This window comes from Phyllostomus hastatus, unplaced genomic scaffold, assembly GCF_019186645.2.
Source record: "Phyllostomus hastatus isolate PE091 unplaced genomic scaffold, TTU_PhHast_1.1 phas_contig_29, whole genome shotgun sequence".
NCBI lineage: Eukaryota > Metazoa > Chordata > Mammalia > Chiroptera > Phyllostomidae > Phyllostomus > Phyllostomus hastatus.
The window spans coordinates 25,381,243-25,401,927 of record NW_025333835.1 but is presented as its reverse complement, the minus strand read 5'-3'; the positions used below and the strand labels follow the sequence as shown (position 1 = coordinate 25,401,927).

At 37.8% G+C, this 20,685-nt stretch overlaps 1 protein-coding gene across 1 annotated transcript in view; it reads left to right on the top strand.

Annotated features, from left to right (window-relative positions):
* KLF12 (Kruppel like factor 12) overlaps positions 1 to 20,685 on the top strand; it is a 421,669-nt gene that overhangs the window by 11,812 nt on the left and 389,172 nt on the right. The gene's annotated exons all lie outside the window — the stretch shown is intronic.

Genomic DNA, 20,685 nt, shown 5'->3' with positions numbered 1-20,685 from the left:
GTTTTATTAATGAGGAAGTTAAAGTCACGTGAAGGTAAAATAACTAGAGGTGGCTGAGTCAAAGCTAGAGCCTTGATTTCCAACACCAGTAAAATATTTTTTTTTCATTTCATTTGCTGTTATCCTTCTAACTTCTACTTAGCCTTAATAAGCCAAAATTTTCAAAACCTACATTGCATGAGAGAGGGGTCACCATCTAGTGTCTAGCTCACATGAGATAGATGTTCAGTGAATATTATAGAGTGAATTCTTATTCCCTTCCAGAATGCACTTTAAAAGGACATTTAAAAAACCCTCATTTTTATCAGCCCAGAGTTATCAAGCTGATCAATCCTGGAACAGACTGGGCAATTAGGGGCATCCATAATTCTTTGAGGAAAATAAGGGAGATGATTCATCTCTTACCATGTACCTGGATTTGTGCTGAGAATACACAGGTGCATCACCTGCAGGTCACAGAAAAAGTGGCGTGGCTAAGTCCCAAGGAAGGGTATTCTGGATTAGTGTATTTTCTCCATTTAGATTTTTAATGTACCTAAAAATTATACCCTAAATATTTTTTTAAAGATTTTATTTATTTATTTTAGAGAGGGAAGGGAGGGAGAAAGAGAGAGAGAGAGAGAAACATCATTGTGCGGTTGCTGGGGGCCATGGCCTGCAACCCAGGCATGTGCCCTGACTGGGAATCGAACCTGCGACACTTTGGATCGCAGCCTGTGCTCAATCCACTGATCTGTGCCAGCCAGGGCAATATTTTTGAATTTATGTCTCTTTTAAGTACTTTTTTCTTACCAGAAAAACTTTTTCCACGTAAGCATGCTTTTATAGTTTCTTCCTCTTTCAAAAAAATGTATATTGCACATTTATTGTATTTAGAGTGTGTATGATACATTTTAGAGGCATTAACTCTTTTAATGTTTACAGCCAGCCCAAAGCTAGGAATTTATGGTGTTTATTTGTGATACTTGATTTTTTTGAAGCTCTCAACTACAAGAGTGCTTCTACTTATGGTATTTAAATGTGACTTTATTACTTTTATGTCTCAGTTTGTTGAATGAACAATTTACAATCTGTAGGAAATAACTTTCTTTTCTGTAAACTCACTGGGTGGAATTTGCAAATATAGCTCTCTGATGAAAATAGGTGTACATGTGTGCAGACTTTAAACTTTATTATTTAGGAAACTCATTTTTCTCTTTTTTACTTGGCTCTCCTTCTTCCTGTAGCCAGCATTAGCATCCTGTGTCCCTGTGGCCCACGCCATCCAAGCTACAGTGTACCCCTTTACCTTTCTTTCGCGTTGTAAGTGTATGTACACCCATTCACACAAGGTTTTCTGATCACTGCTTATAAAAATTGGATTATGTTGTGGAAAATATTTTCTTTTTATTTTTTTTAAAGATTTTATTTATTTATTTTTAGAGAGGGGAGGGAGATAGAGAGAGAGAGACATCAGTATGCGGTTGCTGGGGGTCATGGCCTGCAACCCAGACATGTACCTTGACTGGGAATTGAACCTGCGACACTTTGGTTCACAGCCCACACTCAATCCACTGAGCTATGCCAGCCAGGGCTTGTGGAGAGTATTTTCAACTTAGTTTTCTTTCTCTCTGTGTATTTGTTTATTTAGTATATTGTATGTTTTCCATCACCATTTCTCCCCATACTCTTCCATGTTTACTCCCTTGTCATCACACTGCTGTTCATGCCCATGAGATTTTTCTTACTTCTCTTTGTCTTGATCTCTGCACCGCACCCCTCCACACGCCCCCCCCCCCGCCCCCCGCCAAAAAAAGCTGTCAGCCAGCTCTCTCTGTCTCTGTTTTGCTTGTTAGTTCAGTTTGTTCATTATTTTTCAGAAACTATTTTCAACTTAGTTTTTCATTCAATACTGCCTTAGGGGAAATCTTTACACCCAGCTGCTATAGCTCTAATCCATAAAAAGAAAAGAAAACGACAAAAAACAACAGCTGTTGCATAATATTCCAAGGTACAGTTATTTCCTAGTCTATTTAACCATTAATTGATTGGTGGGTAATACTTTGTGTCCAGTTTTTGCCACTAAAACCAATATTGTAATAAATATATTTATATCTGTACCCTGAGGACTTATGGAATAGATTCCTAGGGTGGAATTACCATTTCAAAATGTTCCCACATGGCTTTTTTAAAAAAAAGGCTACGGCAGTTTATGTCTTCACCAGTAATGCAGGCAATAACCCTTTCCTTGAAACTCCATCATGAATAGCTGACACTCTTCTAGTCTGATTATTGTGTGCAGTGGTGTCTCGTTGCTACTATAAATTAGTATTTCCCGACTGCTGGTGACCTTGAACATCTTTTTCTTTGTTTGTAGCTTAATTGGAATTGTTCTTAAGAATTGTCCTTCATATTCTTTGTCCATTTTTCTATTTGGTTGTTGTTCTTTTGTGGGAATTCTTTATATATTACAGCAGTTAATCATTTGACTGATATCTGTGTTGCAAATAATTTTTCTAAAACTCATCTTTTCTCTCATATCTGTTCAAAGGATAGCTTTTGACATTGAACGTTTTTAGTTTTTATATTATCAATTCTTTTTCTGTGTCTGTTTTTTCTAAGGCTTTCTCCATTGATAAAGTAGACGTGTAATCTCCTACACTTAGATTTAATTTCTCTTTCCATTTGGGTCTTTAGTGCATTTGGAATAATTAGTTGCATGTGGAGTAAGTCAGGGGTTCTGGTTTTATTTACACTCAGTTGCGTGACTAATCCATTAATATCAGTACCTTTTTGAGGTACCATTGTTTTCCCAGTAAAAATAATTCCACAGTTGTCATATCTTACAGTTTTTATATCCTATGGTAGTACCAGATTTTTTCTTTTTAAAATAATTTTCTTAGACACTTTCAGACAGGTAAATAAACTTCAATTTTAATGAATATTTTTTATCCATTATACCACCATTCCTGGCACCAAAATACATGAAAACCCTGTTGTGGTTTTAATTGGAATTGCATTGTTGTATATAATCTGGGGAAAATGAACATTTTAGTGTTGTTTTTAGTGCATTATACCATCCCAATTCAAGTTCCTGGAATGTCTGTCTTCATACAGAAATGTTTTTTATTTGATTGTGTATTATTATTATTATTATTATTATTATTCCTTACTGGAGGATATGTCTTCCATTGATTTGAGAGAGAGAGAAAGAGAGAGAGAGAGAGAGAGAGAGAGAGAGAGAGGGAGAGAGAGAGAGAGAGAGAGAGGGAGGGAGGAGGAGAGAGAGGGACAGAGAGAGGGAGAGAGAACGAGAGAGAAAAATTTCGATTGGTTGTTGCCTCTACCAGCACAGACCAGGGATCAACCCACAACCTAGGTTCGTGCCCTGACCTGACATGTAACTGTGACCTTTCAGTGTATGGGATGATGCTCCACCCAACTGACCTACGCTCCCAGACTGTGCTTAAAAGTATGTTAATACTTTATTTTTATTGTTTGTTTTCTAATTTAGTTCTAAATACTTTATAGGTTTTTGGCTATTTTATATCTATTGAGATAACATGATTTTCATGTATAGTTTATTGATAATACTGAATTAACTGCACTGTTTGGTTTTTGACTATCGTATCAGACTTCTATTCCTAGTATAAGTCTTACTTGGTCTTGATATATTGTTACTATGTTTATGTCTGTTTGATTTTCTAATATTTTGTTAAGAATTAAAGACTATGTATCTGTTCATTTTTTAAAATTATATTTTATTGGTTATGCTGGTACAGTTGTTTCAATTTTTTTCCCTTGTCTCCCTTCACCCAGCATTTCCCCATTCCCTCAGGCAATCCCCACACCATCGTTAATGTTCATGGGTCATGCGTATAAGTTCTTTACCTACTCCATTTCCTGTACTGTGCTATACATCCCCATGGCTATTCTGTGAGTATCAGTTTGTGCTTAAACCCTCACGTCTTCACCCGTTCCCTGACACCCCCTTCCAACAGGCACCCATCAAAACATTCTCCATATCCATGATTGTCTCTGTTCCTTTTGTTTGCTTATTTTTTAGATTCAATTGTTGATAGATATGTATTATTGCCATTTTCTTGTTCCTAGTTTTAATCTTCTTTTTCTTAAGTAAGTCCCGTTAACATTTCATGTAATACTGTCTTGGTGATGATAAAGTCCTTTAGTTTTTTCTTGTCTGGGAAGCACTTTATCTGCTTTTCGATTCTAAATGACAGCTTTGCTGGGTAGAGCAATCTTGGTTGTAGGTCCCTGCTTTTCATGACTTTGAATATTTCTTGCTAATCCCTTCTAGCCTGCAAAGTTTCTTTGGGGACGATCTTGTAGGTCACTAACTGCTTTTCTCTTGCTGCTTTTATGATTCTCTCTTTATCTTTAACCTTTGGCATTTTAATTGTAATGTGTCTTGGTGTGGGCCTCTTAGCATCCATCTTGTTTGGGACCTGTGCTTCCTGGACTTGCATGTGTATTTCCTTCACCAAGTTCGGAAGTTTTCTTTCATTATTTTTTTCAAATAGATTTCCAATTTCTTGTTCTTTCTCTTCTCCTCTTGGCACCCCTATGATGCAAATGTTGGAGTGCTTGAAGTTGTTCTCGAGGCTGTTTATACTATCCTTGTTTATTTTGGATTCTTAATATTTTTGGTTCTGATTGATTGTTTTTGCTCCCTTAAATTCCAAATCATTGATTTGATTCTCAGCTTTTTCCACTGTACTGTTGTATCCCTGTAAATTGTTCTTTATTTCAATTGGTGTATCCTTTGTTTCTGACTGGATCTTTTTTATGCTGCCGAGGTCTTCACTAAGTCCCTTGAGCATCCTTATAACCAGTGTTTTGAACTCTGCATCTGGTAGATTGCTTATCTTCATTTCATTTAGCTCTTTTTCTGGAGTTTTGTTCTGTTCTTTCATTTGGACTGTGTTTCTTTATCTCCTCATTTTGGCAGCTTCCCTGTGTTTGTTGCTGTGTATTAAGTAGAGCTGCTATGACCCCCTGTTTTGGTCGCATGGCCTAATGTAGTAGGCATCCTGTGGAGTTCACTGTTGCAGCCTCCCACCTTCCCCTATCACCCAAGCTGGCTACTCGAGAAGCTTCCTTCATGTTCTCTGAGTGCAAATTCCTGTTGTAGTTGAGACTTGGTGTTTGTTTACCTATGAACTTGCTGTTCATTGGTAAATGGGAGGGATTTATCCAAGCCAGTCAGCTGCAAGGACTGGCTGTGACCACTGACCACCAATCTTGGCCTTCTGTGGACAATCAGCTGTACAGGGGCTGGGTGGTGGTGCTCCGATGTGGTCTAGAGCTGTCTACAGGGTGTGCAGGCTCCAGGATTTCTGGGATGGTGCAGGCCAAGGTCAGCCCCCACCTCTGTTCCACCTCTAAAGCTACATGAGCTATAAAGCAGTTTGAGATTTCTGCTTACTTGCACTGCGCTTGGAGATTCCTAGGTGAAGCCAAACTGTGAATGGCAAACTGTGAATGACTAGGCTGGCTGCTGCTAGTGCCTTATCTGGGGCCACTTAGCAAGAGGTACGGGAATTGGAGCCTACTGAGGCTGGCTGTTACTTCTTTGGATTTAGGAAGTAGTGAAGCACGAGCCAAGACCAGCCATTTACATAGAAAAGTCTTGGTTAACATTTTGGGTGGGCCCATAAGTTGGGTGAGGTGGAGTCTCAAGGGATCATCAGGGTGGATCAAACAGTGTTAGCCAGGCCTGTGGAGTCTCAGATATAGTACCTGCCTGCTGGTTCTGTTGCTCTGTGAGGGGAGGATTCAGAAGGGGACAGTGGCCTTTCTGTCTGAGATAAAACTGTCCCCCAACTCTCATCTTGATGCCAGATACTTCAGTTCCTCCCTGTATGCCACTGGTGCCTTCAATCTATTACCCTGGTGCTGGAGCTCAGAGGGAGTGAGTCTGATTAAGTCCATGTGTGGGTTCTTTAAGGGGAACTGCTTGGGACTCCTGAAGTTTCCTCTACTGACTCGATCCCTGCAGATGTTTGCAGCCAGAAGCTATTAGGGCTTATCTTCCTGGCACTGGAATCCTGGATTGGGGGGCCCAGGATGGGACTGTGACTCTTTGCTCCCAATGTATACCTCCTGAATTTTTATCAGTCACACATGGAAGTGGGACCAGCATGTTCTGCGTTTCCTCCCCTCCTACCAGTCTGGATGGATGTGGTTTCCATTATTCTGTAGTCGTCAGACTTCCATTCAGCTAGCTTTCTGATAGTTCTGAGTGCTGGTTGTTCTACGTTTTAGTTGTAATTTCGATGTGGTCGTGCAAGGAGGTGAGCCGTATCTGCCTATGTGGTCATCTTGACTGGAAATCTGGTCTGTAGTTTTTAATTTTTACTTTTAATGTCTTTATCTGGTTTTGCTTGAAAGGTATTTCAGACCTTCTAAAATGACTTGGTAGGTGTTAGATTCTCTTCTTTTTTTTTGAAATAATTTGTGTAGAATTGATATTATTTCTTCTTTAAAAGTATAGAAGAATTTACCAGAGAATACATCTGTGTTTAGAGGCTGATTTTTTTGTGTGTGTGTGGGAAGGTTTTAAACTGTAAATTTAATTTATTTAATACCCATAGTGCTATTCAGATTACATATTCATTTTTGAATGAGACTTCTTAGTTTGTGTTTTTGAAGGAATTGATATTTTAATCTAAGTTATAGAATTTATTGGCATAAAGTTGTCAAGTTCTCCTGTTCTTTTAATGTTTATAGCTCTGTGTTGATAATTTCCGAAGTTGGTGACTTGTAACCTTTTTGTTTTTGCCTTGATCACTCTGACTAGAGGTTCAGCACTTTCATCAATGTTTTAAAAGAACCAGCTTTTGGTTTAATTAATTTCTTTTCTCTAATATTTTACTTTTCAGTTATTCATTGGTTTGTGATCTTTATTATTACCTTCCTCCTGCTTGTCACAGGTTTCATTTGTTTTTCTTCTAGTTTCTTAAGACGGGAGCTTAGAATACTGATTTGAAACCATTCCTGGGGAAGAATGTAATTTTTACTATAAAGTTTACTTTGAGTACTGCTGTTTTACATTTTCATTCAATTGAAAATATTTTCTAATTTCTATTGTATTTCTTCTTCACCTTGAATTATTTAGAATTATGTTGTTTAATATTCAAAGACTTGGGGATTTTGCATATCTCTCTTGCATTATTTTCCAGTTCAATTCCATGGTTTTCCAAGGATGTATGATTCTGATTTTTTAAAAATATGCTGAGATTTTTTTATTGCTCAGACTGTAGTCTATATTAGTGAATGTTACATGTACAATTGAAAACAGTGTATTCTGCTATTGGTGAGTGGAACATTCTATAAATGCCAGTTTGGTCTATATTGTAAGTGTCAATTAACCAAGTTGGTTAATAATGTTCTTTAAGTCATCTATATTGTTAATTGTTTTTTTTTGTCTCCTTGTTCAGTCAGAATTAGGGAGGTAAGAGTTTAAGCATTTAAATACAATTGTGAATTAGTCTAATTCTCTTTTCAAGTTTTATCAGTTTTTGCGTTACGTATTTTGAAGTTCTGTTATTAGGTACATATTTAGGATTGTTATGTTTCCTTGATGAACTGACTCCTTTTTAATTATGTAATATCCCCTTTTCCCTAGTAGACAACATATAATTGGGTGTTATTTTTTAATCCAGTCTATTGCCTCTAACTTTTATTTGGAATGATTTGGTCATTTATATTTAACATTTGTATATAATTGGGTTTGTGTCTACTAACTTGCCGTTTGTTTTCTTTTTGACTTGTGTTCTTTCCTCTTATTTTCCTGTTTCTTATGGTCTTTGGGCTTGATTATTTTTCTTTTTTTCTAAAAAAGATTTTATTTATTTTTAGAGAGGGGAAGGGAGGGAGAAAGAGAGGGAGAGAAACATCAATCTGTGGGTTTCCTCTTGTGTGCCCCCTACTGGGGACCTGGTCCACAACCCAGGCATATGCCCTACACTGGGAATCGAACTGGAGACCCTTGGGTTCACAGGCTGGTGCTCAGTCCACTGAGCCATACCAGCCAGTGCTGGGATTGATAATTTTTCAGTATTCAATTATATCTCCACTGTTGCCTTATAAATTATATCCCTTTGTTTTATATTTTTAGTGGTTACTCTAGGGTTTGCAATATACATCATTAACTTTTCAGAGTCTATCTTCAAATGCTATTATACCATTTTATGATGTCAGAATCTTACAACAGTGTAATGCTGTTTTTCTCTTCCATTGTTTGTGCTGTTTTCTTAATATATTTTATTATGCACGTTATAAGGCATGCATTTCCTAGTTGCTGTTTTTATTTTAAAGAGACAATTACCTTTAATAAGGATTACATGTGGAAAAAATAGTCCTTTTCTGTATTTACTGATTTTTTTCTAGTTGCAGGGTTCGCTTTCATTGTTCTAAATTTCCATCTAGTATCATATTACTTTTGCCTAAAGACATTTCTTTAATATTTTCTGTAGTGCAGGTGTGAGGGCAATGTGTTCTCCCAGCTCCTGCTTGTCTGAAATAGTCTACTTGTCTTTGTTTCTGAAATGTTTCGTCTGAATTTTGAATTCTACGTTGACAGTTTTCTCCTCACTTAATAAAGATGTTGCTGTATTATCCTTTAGCTTAAACAGTTCCTGAAGAGCTGTGAGATGTCTTTTGGCGTTCTGATGTTTTGTTCCTCATATGCAGTGTATCTGTCTTTCTCTGGCTGCCCTCAGAGTTTTTTCTGTAACTTGGGCTTTCAACAATTTGGCTATGATTTGCATAAGGGTATTGTCATCTGTAATTATTCTGCAAGGGGTTCTCTAAGCTGCTTTGATTTGTAGTTTATTGTTCTTCCCAGCTTTTCATAAGTTTACATCCATCTTCTGCCCCCATTTCTCTCTTTTCCTTCTGGACTATTTGGACAAGTACATTAGTCTGCTTGATATTGTCCCATAGGTCCTGGATCCTAGGCAAATCCTCCCAAGCCCCATTCAGCTCTCAGTTTACATAATTCTATTGATCTATCCTCAAGTTTACTAATTCTCCATAATGTGTCCAGTCTTTCGTAAGTTCAGTGAAATAATTCATCTACCTTGCATTTTCATATCTCTTTTTAAAAATGTCCATCTCTTTTCTGAATTTCTGTTGATGAATGTTATCTGTTTTTTTAAGATTCTTTTACATTTTAATCACAATTATTTTTAAGCCTTAATTTGATAGTTCCAACATTTCTGCCATCTCAGGGTCTGCTTATTTCAGTAGCTTTATCCCTTGACAGTGGGTAACTTTTTGCCTTGTTTTGGTGGCTTGTAACTTTTTATTGACTGCATGAGATTATATGTAAAACAACAGTAGAGCTTAAGTAAATAATAATTATGTAGGAAGTGGACATGCTTCTTATTCTGCATGGTGTCAGTGTCTGTGGAGGGAGGAGAAGATCGATCTGGTCAGAAGATGTGCAGAGTTACTGATTTCTATTGAACTATCTCATCGCTAGAGGCTTCAGGTTCCCTCAGGAATGCATTGCTTTTACCTTGGGACTTCTGTGAGGCTTGGAGTGCTACAGTGTTTTTCTTCTCAGTGTTCTTGTTATACCCTCAACATCCAGCCGGCCTTCAATTTTGCTGACAGAAAGGACCTCTTTCTGTGCTTTTGTCTCTATCCTAGTCTGGGGGGAGTTGTGGATGGGGGGTGGGTGGGGTTTTAGTTCTCCACCTCAGCTGCAGTCTTAGGCAGGTGCATTTAAGCCTCAAAAGGGACTGTGTCAGGATACCTGTCCCTTCTTCTTGTGGTAGCTAAACCTCTGCCTTGTATCCGTGGCAGGCTTTTGGTTTCAGTCAGCTTCCTGTCCCTCCATCAGTGTGGCCATTCTCTTTTTTGTGTCGCTACAGAATTCTGGTCCTGTGTGGGGTTCCTACCCTACCCCAGAGGCAGATGAGTAAGTAATTCTCCTAGTGCTCTGTGCAGGGCCAGATGTGCGTGATTCCTGGTGCTCACCCAGCAGCTGCTGTTGCTTGAACTTTGGAAGAGGCATAGGCACAGGGCCTCTCTCCTTCCTCATTTGTAAGTGCAGATATCTTTTTTCTCTCCGGCAGCAGTCTACCTTTGCCTGGATGGGGCAGGAGTGTGTGCTTCCCCTGTCCCTGTAGCAGATAGCTTTTGCTTCATTTGATAGTGGAGTCTGGGATGTTAGCTGATCCCTAGCTGTATGTCAGCACCTCCAAGGGAGGCTCTCTTAGGTTTCCTGTTCTTTCTGCACTCTTTGTCCTGGCACTTAGAGGAGGCTTGTGCCAAAGAGCAGGTGAGTGGCTGTGGAGTGCCCTCCTGGGGTACTAAGTGACATTCCGCTTTTAAGAATTTGTTAAAATTTCAGTGTTTTTTAAAAATCTGCTTAGAAATTTAAAACATTTCATTGCAGTAAAAACCACCTAACACGGATGTGCTATCTTAATTACTTTTAAATCTGCAGTTCAGTAATGTCAACTATAGCCATATTATTATGCAGTAGATCTCAACCTTTTTCATTCTGCAAAACTGAAACCCTTTGCTCTTTGAAGAACAACTCTCCCAGTCTCCCTCCCAGGAGCCTCTGGCCATTGCCACCATTCTGCTTTCCGTTTCTTCCCTGCTTTTATGGCTCTCCACTCTTTTTCCATGGCCAAGGCCAAAAGCAATGTCCTATTTCTCTGCAAAGAGGCTGTTTGCCCACTGGAACCTGCATCACCTGGTTGTCTCGTGACTTCTTCAACTCTTTGGTCTAAAGAAAATATATGATTTTGTAGGGTATTCAGCTGATGTAAGTATTTTCTTTCTGCACCTGTTTAGTGTCAATGTGCTTAGACTTCTTTTTTTTTTAAATACTTGAATTTTATTCTTAATCATCCACTGTTAATCTTTTCCTACTTTAGGTAAATTTTATAAAACACTATTTTGGAGGATTTGTTAATATTGAACTGTCCTTGCATTAGGGAAGCATGTTTGCTTTTTCATAATGTATTATTGCTGCACAATTCTTTGCTTTGCTTGATTCTGTTTGCTACATTGGAAGAAAATTTAGAATATATACATCTATAGTGACAAGTGGAATTGGGCTGTAATATTTTTCTTGGTGTTGAATCAGTTTTTATTAAACATGTTAGGTGATGCATAAATTAATTAGGAAAATAGACATGTCTTTTCATGAGCTTAATTGGAACTTTTCCTCAAAGGCTAACACTCGGGTGCCAGCCATTGGGTTGTGGCTCCGCCCCCCCCCCCAGGTTGATATATATAATCTTTTTCTCACTTTCTTCTGTATATTTGTCCATTCAGGTTTTTATTTTTTTGTATCAAGTGTGGGCTGAGAAATTACCCATTTGCTTTGAAATTTAAAAAATAAATTTATTGAGATAGAATTGAAATACAACATTGTGTTACTTTTAGATGTATAACATAATGATTTAGATGTATAACACAATGAATGATATGCATATGTTACAAAATGATTACCATAATGAGTTTAGTTATCACCCATTACCACACATAATGACGGTTGCTTCTTTTTCTTGTGATGAGAACTTTCAAGATTTACCTTCTTGCCCTGACTGGTGGAGCTCAGTGCGTTGGCCTTCCTCCCACAAACAAAAAAGTCACTGGTTCAGTTCCCAGTCAGGACACATGCCTGGGTTTTGGGCCAGGTCCCCACTAGGGGACACGTGAGAAGCAACCGCACAATGATGTTTCTCTCCCACTCTTGCTCCCTTCCTTCCTCTCTGTCTAAAAATAAATAACATAAAATCTTTAAGAAAGATATTTTTTATCTCACCAGCTTTCAAATATATGATACAATATTGTTAACTGTAGTCACAGTGCTATACATTACATGCCTAGGACTTAATCCTAAAATTGGAAATTCTTTGCCTCCCACGCCCCACCCCGCCGTGGCAACCACCAGGTATCTGTAGCTCCGACTCTCTGTATCTCTGCATCTCCCCATTTGCTTTATAGTTTTAAATTTGTCATCTCAGGATAACATGCCATATTTTCTCCTGTGTAAGTATATTTCTAGTATAACACATGTGAAGGTTCTTTCTTATTCCAGTAGTACTTTTTTACAATTTTTTCTTATGTTTTATAAGTCAGTTGGCTATTCCATTCATTTTATTATTTTTTCATAAAAAGCATTTAGAATTTTAAAGTTATTTCTGTTCTGTGTTTTCCTTGTTTCTCTTTCAGGACTTTTGCTTATATTTTGTTAGTTCTCTGTCCTCTTTCTTTCTTAGTTCTTTTAAAAAAATCTTTGACTATGAAGACATTGAAATTAGAAGTATTGTTCTGAATATGTTCTTTGCTATATTCTGTATGTTTTTAAGGAGGAATTATTCTCCTTTTCATTGTTTCTAATTTTTATAATTTTACTTTAATATATTATGGTAATTTAGTTTGTAACTTTCTTACTGTTTTCTTTAAGTCAAGGATTTCTAGTAATACATTTTTAAATTTCTAGTGTTAACTATTTTAGGTTTTTAATTTTGTATTTACATTTAAATTTAAATTTATATTCAGAGACTCTGACTCGTAAAACATTCTAATTTTTTAATTACTATGATATTTATATCTAAGTATATGGTTTATTTTTACAAATATTCTGTAGGTATTTGAACAAAATGTTTTCTCTGTTGAGGAATATATTTTATTTTTAATCTTATGAACTGACTTTATTGATTTATTCTAAATTATTTTGTGTTCAAACACCATTTTGTGTTAAATTTGGTAAAGATGTATATTGAATTCTGCATTCTAATCATTTTTATATATTAAATTAAAAAAATTTATTTTTGTTTCTTTAAAATTGCATAATGTAAATATCACAAAATTTACCACCTTAACCCATTTTTTGAACATACAGTTCAATATTATTAAGTATTGGGTTTGCCAAAAAGTTTGTTTAGTTGTTTCCGTACAATGGTACTAGTAATGCTTAGTTGTCTTGAACGTTATTTGAAACAATATTGTTAGATTGTATGACAGCTGTCATATCAGCATGCATTTAAAAAAATCAAAATTGGTTAATTTTTGTGTAGCTTTAATATTGAAGGTGGAAGAAGACATGCAACATTTTTGGCACATTACGCTTTAGTATTTCAAGAAAGGTAAAAATGCAACTGAAACTCAGAAAAAGATTTATGCAGTATATGGAGACGGTGCTGTGACTCACTGAACATGTTAAAAGTGGTTTGCAAAGTTCCTTGGTTCTATTAATGTTTTGGCCAAATAATTTTTTGCTGTGGGGCTGTCTGATGCATGGGAAGATGTTTAGCAGCACTCCTGACCTCTACCCACTAGAAGCCAATAGCCAGAGATAGCCGACATACTCAGAACATCCAAATCAATAAAGTTATTGGTGAAAATGGAAAATGTGTCTTTTATTTTACAGAAAAAAACTACACGGACTTTCTGGCCAACCCAATATATCTACTTGTTGTGCCACAAATGTCCAGAACCTTTTCATCTTGCAAAACTGAAACTCGGCACCCATTGATCTCCCCATCCCCTTATCCCACCCCCAGGCAACCAGCATGCTGCTTTCTGTTTCTGAGTTTGACTGTTTCAGAAACCTAGTCTAAGGAGAATTCTATCTTGCCTTTCTGTGTCTGGCTTATTTCACTTAGTATAATGACCTCAAATTTCATTCATGTTGTAGAATGTGTCAGATTTCCTTCTTTTTAAGGATGATGTTACATTGTATTTATATCCCACATGAATATGGGTGTACAAATGTCTTTCATGTTCCTGCTTTAAATTCTTTTTAGTATTACAGCCAAAAATGGAACTTCAGTATATTGAAGTAAAGAAGTGTTTTGTTTTTTGAGGAGTTGTTATGCAGTTGGCCCCAGCAACTGCATCATTGTGCATTTGCACCAGCCATTCACGGGGGTCCTGATTTCTCTGCATCCTCCCTAATGCTTCCTATTTTTTCAATTAAAAAAAACAAAACAATAGCCATTCAAATGGGTGTGGAACGGTATCTCAATTTGGTTTGGATTTTGCATTTTCCTAATAATTAGTGATGTTGAACATTTTTTCATTTTTTTCATGTGCTTATTGTATCTCTTCTTTGGAGAAATGTATATTTCAATCCTTGGCCCATTTTTAGATTGAGTTTTTGAGGTTGAACTGTAGGAATTGTTTCTTATGTTCTAGATATTAGCCCTCTATCAGATATGATTTGCAAATGTTTTTCTTCCGTTTTGTGGATTGCTTTTCTGTTCTGTTGATAATATCTCTTGCTACACAAAACCTTTTAATTTTGTTTTAGTCCAGTTTATCTATTTTTGTTGTTTTTGTGGCTTGGGTTTTTCATGTCATAGCCAATAAATCATTGCCAAGTCCATTAGCATGGAGCTTTTTGCCTTTGTTTTAAGCTTATATTTTGATGTTTTCATTAAATTTTTGATAGCTTTGCTTGTAAGCTATGTATTCTTCAGTACATAGAAAGAACTCCACGACTCTTTGTAAAGTTATTCCTCCTCTTTTTATTGAATGCCTTTAAAATGAAGTTTACCTTAGACTGATATTAATATTGTCATGACTATTTTTCTTTCTGAGGAAGAGTTTGTACCTGATTTCACTATACCAGTTCACTTATTCTGTATTCACTTTCCCTTTTTAATTTGTTTTTAATATACATAGTGATTTTTTAGTATCTAGGTTTTACTTTTAACTCATTACCTCTGCTTTTTTAGTAGTCACATTTCACATAACCACAGTACCATGTTTTCCAGTTGCAATATTTTAGTCCTTTCTTCTGCATACTTTCCCTTCCTTTTGTGAGTTCTATCAAGATGATACTTCTGCCTATTTTCTACGGGACCCCCACCGATTTGGGAGATACCCTGTGTTGTGCCATGCGGCTCACGGTCAGGACTCCTTCCCCAGCTTCATGTTCGCAGCCGCCGTCAGCTCACGTAGTGCCGATGCCTGCCGTGCAAAGGGCCCTTCATGCCCTTGGTTGGACAGAGCCTGCTGCAGTAAGAATAGGAAAAGTAGATTTTTTGCTATATCTTATCGTAAGGTTACTGTCATGTTTCTACACTTTCTCCTTTGTGAGTTTTCATTATCTGGGTGCCCTGGTATGGTGGGGTATGAGGGACGGTTTATTTTCTAAGAATATGAGTCTGTGGATACAGTGTACTTTTGGCACTACTTAATACTTTGCTAGCGGTTTCTATAGTAATACTACTTCATTGGTCTCTTTAGTTAATAACGCGATCTTTGGACAGAAAAGTTACTTTAGTCCTAATTACAGTTTAAAGAAATTTTGAAATTGTTATCCCAGTTTCTAACCCTAATTTAAAAATCAGAGCAAGCACTGATCTCCATATGGGTAAAATATTTTCCAAAAAGTCTTTTTAAAAGTTACAAAATCTTAAACTGTATACTGAGAACAATCACAGTATCATAGTCATGGGAATAAACTCATTCCCATTGAGTATTTATAACGTGCATGGGGTTATGTTTAGATCCTGCCTTAGCTTGTGTGGGCTGCCATGACAAAGGCCGCAGCCTGGGTGATTGAAACAGCAGACATTTCTTTACTCACGGTTCTGGGGACTAGAAGCCCCAGAGCAGTGTCCAGCAGGGTTGGTTCCTAGTGAGGTCTTTCACCCTGGCTTGCGGATGGCTACCCCCTTGCTGTGTCTTCACTTGGCTGAGAGGGGGAGCAGGGGGAAGAGGTAGGGGGAGAGGACAAGGGGATATGCATTTGATTTCATTTAACCGATATTTACCTCTGAAGCCCAATCTCCAAATATAGTCACATTGGTGTTAGGTCTTCAATATATACATTTGTTGGGTACATGCGAACATTAGTCCATAAGAGATCCAAAGCCTAGCTTCTTGAGAAATAAGGCTTTAACTCTTGTTTATGTTTTCTGTAAGAGGGTGTTCTTAATAGTTTGACTTTCTACCACTCAAGTTAAATGACGCATGCTGTGAAACAGTTGTGGCCGTGTGTAAAGAATCTGAGAGATCGAAGCCTCATCCAGAGAGTCTTTTCATAATTACCGTATGAACAACAAATGTTGGTTTGTGAGCAAGGGCATCTAACTTTGGGCTTTTTGTCCCCTAAGAGTAAAGAAACAACCTCTAAGGTTTTGTTGTTGGGCACCGTGTAGAGGAATTCCCAAGATTCTGGCTGTGTCTCAGTGGTTGCTTTTCGAATGGATGGTAGCAGAGAAGAGAAGGAAATAAGGGCTTTACTTTATGTGTTTTTCTTCTGGGGGTTTATCTAGAGGGAAAGTGTATTTCGTTTGGATATAAGGTGAGAAAAATGAGCAGAGTATTTGAATGCATGGTGTAGTGGAGTGACTAGTGGCTCTCAAAAAGATGTGTCCATCTCTAACTCCCTAGAAGATATAAGTGTCACCTTGTTTGGGAAAGGGGCCTTTGCAGATGTAACTAACGATGTTGAGATCATCCCGAATTACCTCGGTAGACCCTAGATCCAACAACAGGTGTCTTTATAAGAGTCAGAAGAGCAGAAGACCACACGAAGATAGAGGGAGAGAGGGGAGTGATGTGGCTACAAGCCAAGGAGCACCAAGGAATGCTAGCAGCCACCGGAAGCTGGAAGAGACAAGGAATGGATTCTCTCCGAGAGCCTCTGGAGAGAGTGTGGCCCCATCATCACCTTGGCTTTGGACTTTTGGCTTCCATAGTGGTGAGAGAACTATTTCTGTTGTTAGCCACCACATTGTAGTAATTTGTTAGGTCAGCCACAGGAAACCAACCTCCTTCACATTTGGGAAGGCATTCTGCTAAATGCTAGGGGTACAGAGTTGAGCAAGACAAGGTTCGAGTCCTGGAATTCAATGTTTTAAAAGATTTTATTTACTTATTTTTAGAGAGAGAGGGGAAGGGAAGGAGAAAGAGAGTGAGAGAAACATCAATGTGTGGTTACCTCTCACACGTCCCCCACTGGGGACCTGGCCTGCAACCTAGGCATGTGCCCTGACTGGGAATCGAACCAGTAGCCTTTTGGTTCTCAGGTGAGCACTCAGTCCATTGAGCCATAGCAGCCAATTTGTTTTTGAAAATTAAAAAAATTAAAATGTTACAATAAATTGTGTAATAAAAGTTTGTACAGAGTATTCTGACAGTGTTAAAAGTTATCACAACTAACTTTGTTAATTTGGAGGATTGATTGAGGGAGAAACTTTTTTTTTTTAAGATTACTTTTTTTTAAAGATTTTATTTATTTATTTTTAGGGAGGGAAGGGAGGGGGAGAGAGAGAGAGAGAAACATCAATGTGCGGTTGCTGGGGGTTATGGCCTGTAACCCAGGAATGTACCCTGGCTGGGAATCGAACCTGGGACACTTTGGTTCCCAGCCCGCGCTCAATCCACTGAGCTACGCCAGCCAGGGCAGAAACTTTTGACCTGAGCTGAATGAGGAGTAAGAGTATGCTGGGAGAATGGGTCTGGAGAAGTTAGCGGGAGGGGAAGTGTGTATGAAATAGTATATCCTACTCCTTTAACCCCCAGCTGTGAGGTACGCACTCCCTCTCAAATCTCAGTATGTTCAAGTACAAGTGTAGGATAGTTCCCTGAAACCACCTTGTCATCCTGAGGCTGCCATGTTTGAGACTCTGTAGTAATTATAAAGGATATTTTAAAAAATCATCTCCCCACCATGCTTCATTACTTGTACTCTGGCTCAGACCCTTGGGCAGCTTAGAGGGTAGTGTGAAGTCAGTGGCTGCACAGGAGCCCACAGTTACAAAAAACTCTTATACTCTGATGGGGAGGGGGGTCAACAAACTTTTGCATAAAGGTCTTAAAGGTCTTAAATTTTAGACTTTGCTGGCTCCATGGTGTCTGAGGGTATATGCGTATGTGTGTGCATGTGTTGATATGCATACATATATTTACAACCCTTTAAAACATATGTTTTACAACCTTTAAAATTGTAAAAGCAGCCCTGGCTGGTGTGGCTCAGTGGATTGAGTGCCAGCCTGCGAACCAAAGGGTCACTGGTTCGATTCCCAGTCAGGGCACATGCCTGGGTTGTAGGCCAGATCCCCTTTAGGGGGGCATGCAAGATGCAACCTCACACTGATGTTTCTCTCCCTCTCTTTCTCCCTCCCTTCCCCTCTCTTTAAAAACAAACAAACAAATAAATAAATTACTAATTCTAAAAAGGTGTAAATGCTATTCTTGGAGAGCAGGGCTTATTAAGGAGGCCATAGGCTCTACAGTCTGCTGACCCCTGTTCATGATATGATAATACATTAAATTTGGCATCCCTTTTTCTTTTGAAAGGAGAGTTAGTATTTTGGCTAAAAACAAATATTAAATATGAATAACTTAAAATCTGAGCCAAGGTATGATTGATTGAAATTTATGGCTTCCTAACCTTAAACAAATATTAAACAAGTTTACAAATGACCAGAAAAGTGCTTAACTTTTCTTAATGTCTTATCCTTTTTAATAAATGGAACTTAAAAAGTCATATATTTTAAAAATCTAAAAAGAAAGAGGAAGCATGCCATTCTGTTTTTCTGATAGAAGACTACATTTTAGAAGACTATATTTCTAGTTTAGTAACTAAGAACACTTTTTAAAAATCCTCACCCAATGATTTTAGGGGGCAGGGAGTTAAGAGGGAGGGGAAAAGGGGGTGGGGGGGAGAAAGAGAGAGAGAGAACCGTTGATGTGACAGAGGAGCATTGATGGTTGCCTTCTGAACACGCCCTGACGGGGATGGAGCCTGCATCCTTTTGGTGTCTAGGATGATGCTCCATCCAACTGAGCAACCCGGCCAGGGCTCTCATAACATTTTAAAAAGACCATTCATTTTCCATTGGCACAGTTGTTTTCCTATGCATGATGTACTTTTAAAGACACTCCAAAAAAAATTGTGTTCTTTAGGATGAATGGTTAATTGGACATTTCATATCGTTTCTTGAAGAGCTTTGTTGTTAGATTGTCTTTTCTTTTTTCACTCATAGCTCCTGAAATGTCTCAAACAAAGTGATTTGTCACGTAAGAAATTTTCAACAAATTGTTTTAGGATTATTTTCAGTTCTTTAAGGTAAGCTAGTATAGTTATCTCAAAGATGACTTATTTTTAGTTGCTATAGAGCAGTGACAAAGTAGGTATTATAAAAGCTTGACACTGCACTTAAAATGAAAATACTATGAAGGATATTTCAAAATATGTCTTTTGACTCAAATTTTCTTTCATACTATAGTGCAGTTTCAATGTGTTTCTTTTTCCCCATGGAGTACAGAGAGTTCAAGTGAATCAATAGCATGTGCTAAGTTAAGTTGTGTTTTATTAGATTATATTGGATACCAATTGTATTTTGGAAGTAAATCTCAGGTCCAGAATTAGAATTCTTACTAGACTGCTATGATGCTTCGTGTGGTACTTATACCCTCTTTCTCGACCACAAGTGCCTAAATCCTCACCCTCAGACTCACTCTTCTTAGTCATAGCCATATCTCTCACTCCGCTAACCTCCTTTCAAAGGAAAATCCCAAGTCATTTTTGTTTGAGACTAACTGTGATATGGTTGGCGAAATCTGGCAGAAAGAATCAGAATCCTAGTCCTTCCAGGGCCCATTTAGTCATGGAACTGCACTACATACCTATAAAATGGGAATAACATCTTTTGCATTTGTTGAGAGGATTACAGAAGCTGTGCACAAAGCATCATCACTCTGTCTGCCTAACAGATAGGAGCAGGTATTATCAGACATTGTTCCTGCTTTCCATTCTAGAGGAAAAGACAGAGCACATTGGATAACTTCTCAAGTGAAGCTATGATAAGAACCGCAATCCTTGTTGTGAAAGTGATGGTAATTCCTCTTAGAGGATCTAAGACTGCTCTGTAGAGGGATGGCCTTATGAGCCGCATGAGCCGCGCATTGTTGGGTGGGTTGCTTTGGAATGGGTGGGTTGCTTTGGAATGGGTGGAGGGAGAGGAAAGGGCTGTCCAGGCACAGGAAGCAGCTTGAGCTCAGGGTGAGGCAGGAAGTTCTGGGTGTGGGTTGGGCCGAGGTCCACTGTGGCTGGGTTAGCCCACAAAAGTGCTTTTTTGGGAAATATACAATGCTTTCCTAGATTTAAGCCAACCGAGAAACATGAAGAATTACACTGAAAAATTCTACATTTCCAATATCTTTTGAAACATTTGAGGTCTCACAACCATTGGTTGAAGCTTCCCACCTTTCCTTAGTCTCACTGTATTTTAATTACTATATTTTAGACATTTTAATATAGTTTAGTTCAAATCTTCCATTCATTTTTGAGTGTCTTAGCTATTATTATGGTCACTTTATTCTTCCATATATTTATAATTATTTTTTCTCTAGAAATGTGATATGTATTTATAGTTAGTTCAGACCTTTATTTTTCAGTAAAATGTAGCAACTTTTATGTCGAGTTCTATAGATATTTCATATATGTACTTGCTTTTGTGAATGTCCCCCTTGACCATTTATATATTCTAATTGGTCATTGCTGGTATGTTTTTGTAGGAGATCTCCATTGGCTTAGATGAGTATTTTTATGTTAAAGAAGCATCATTTCTTTTTTCCCTCCACTGAGAATTATGCCAAGAACAGATTTTGAATTTTATCAAAGTTTTTGAGCATCTTACGGTCTTCCTCTTTGACATATTGATGCTTTGTTATTATTGAAGTTACTTT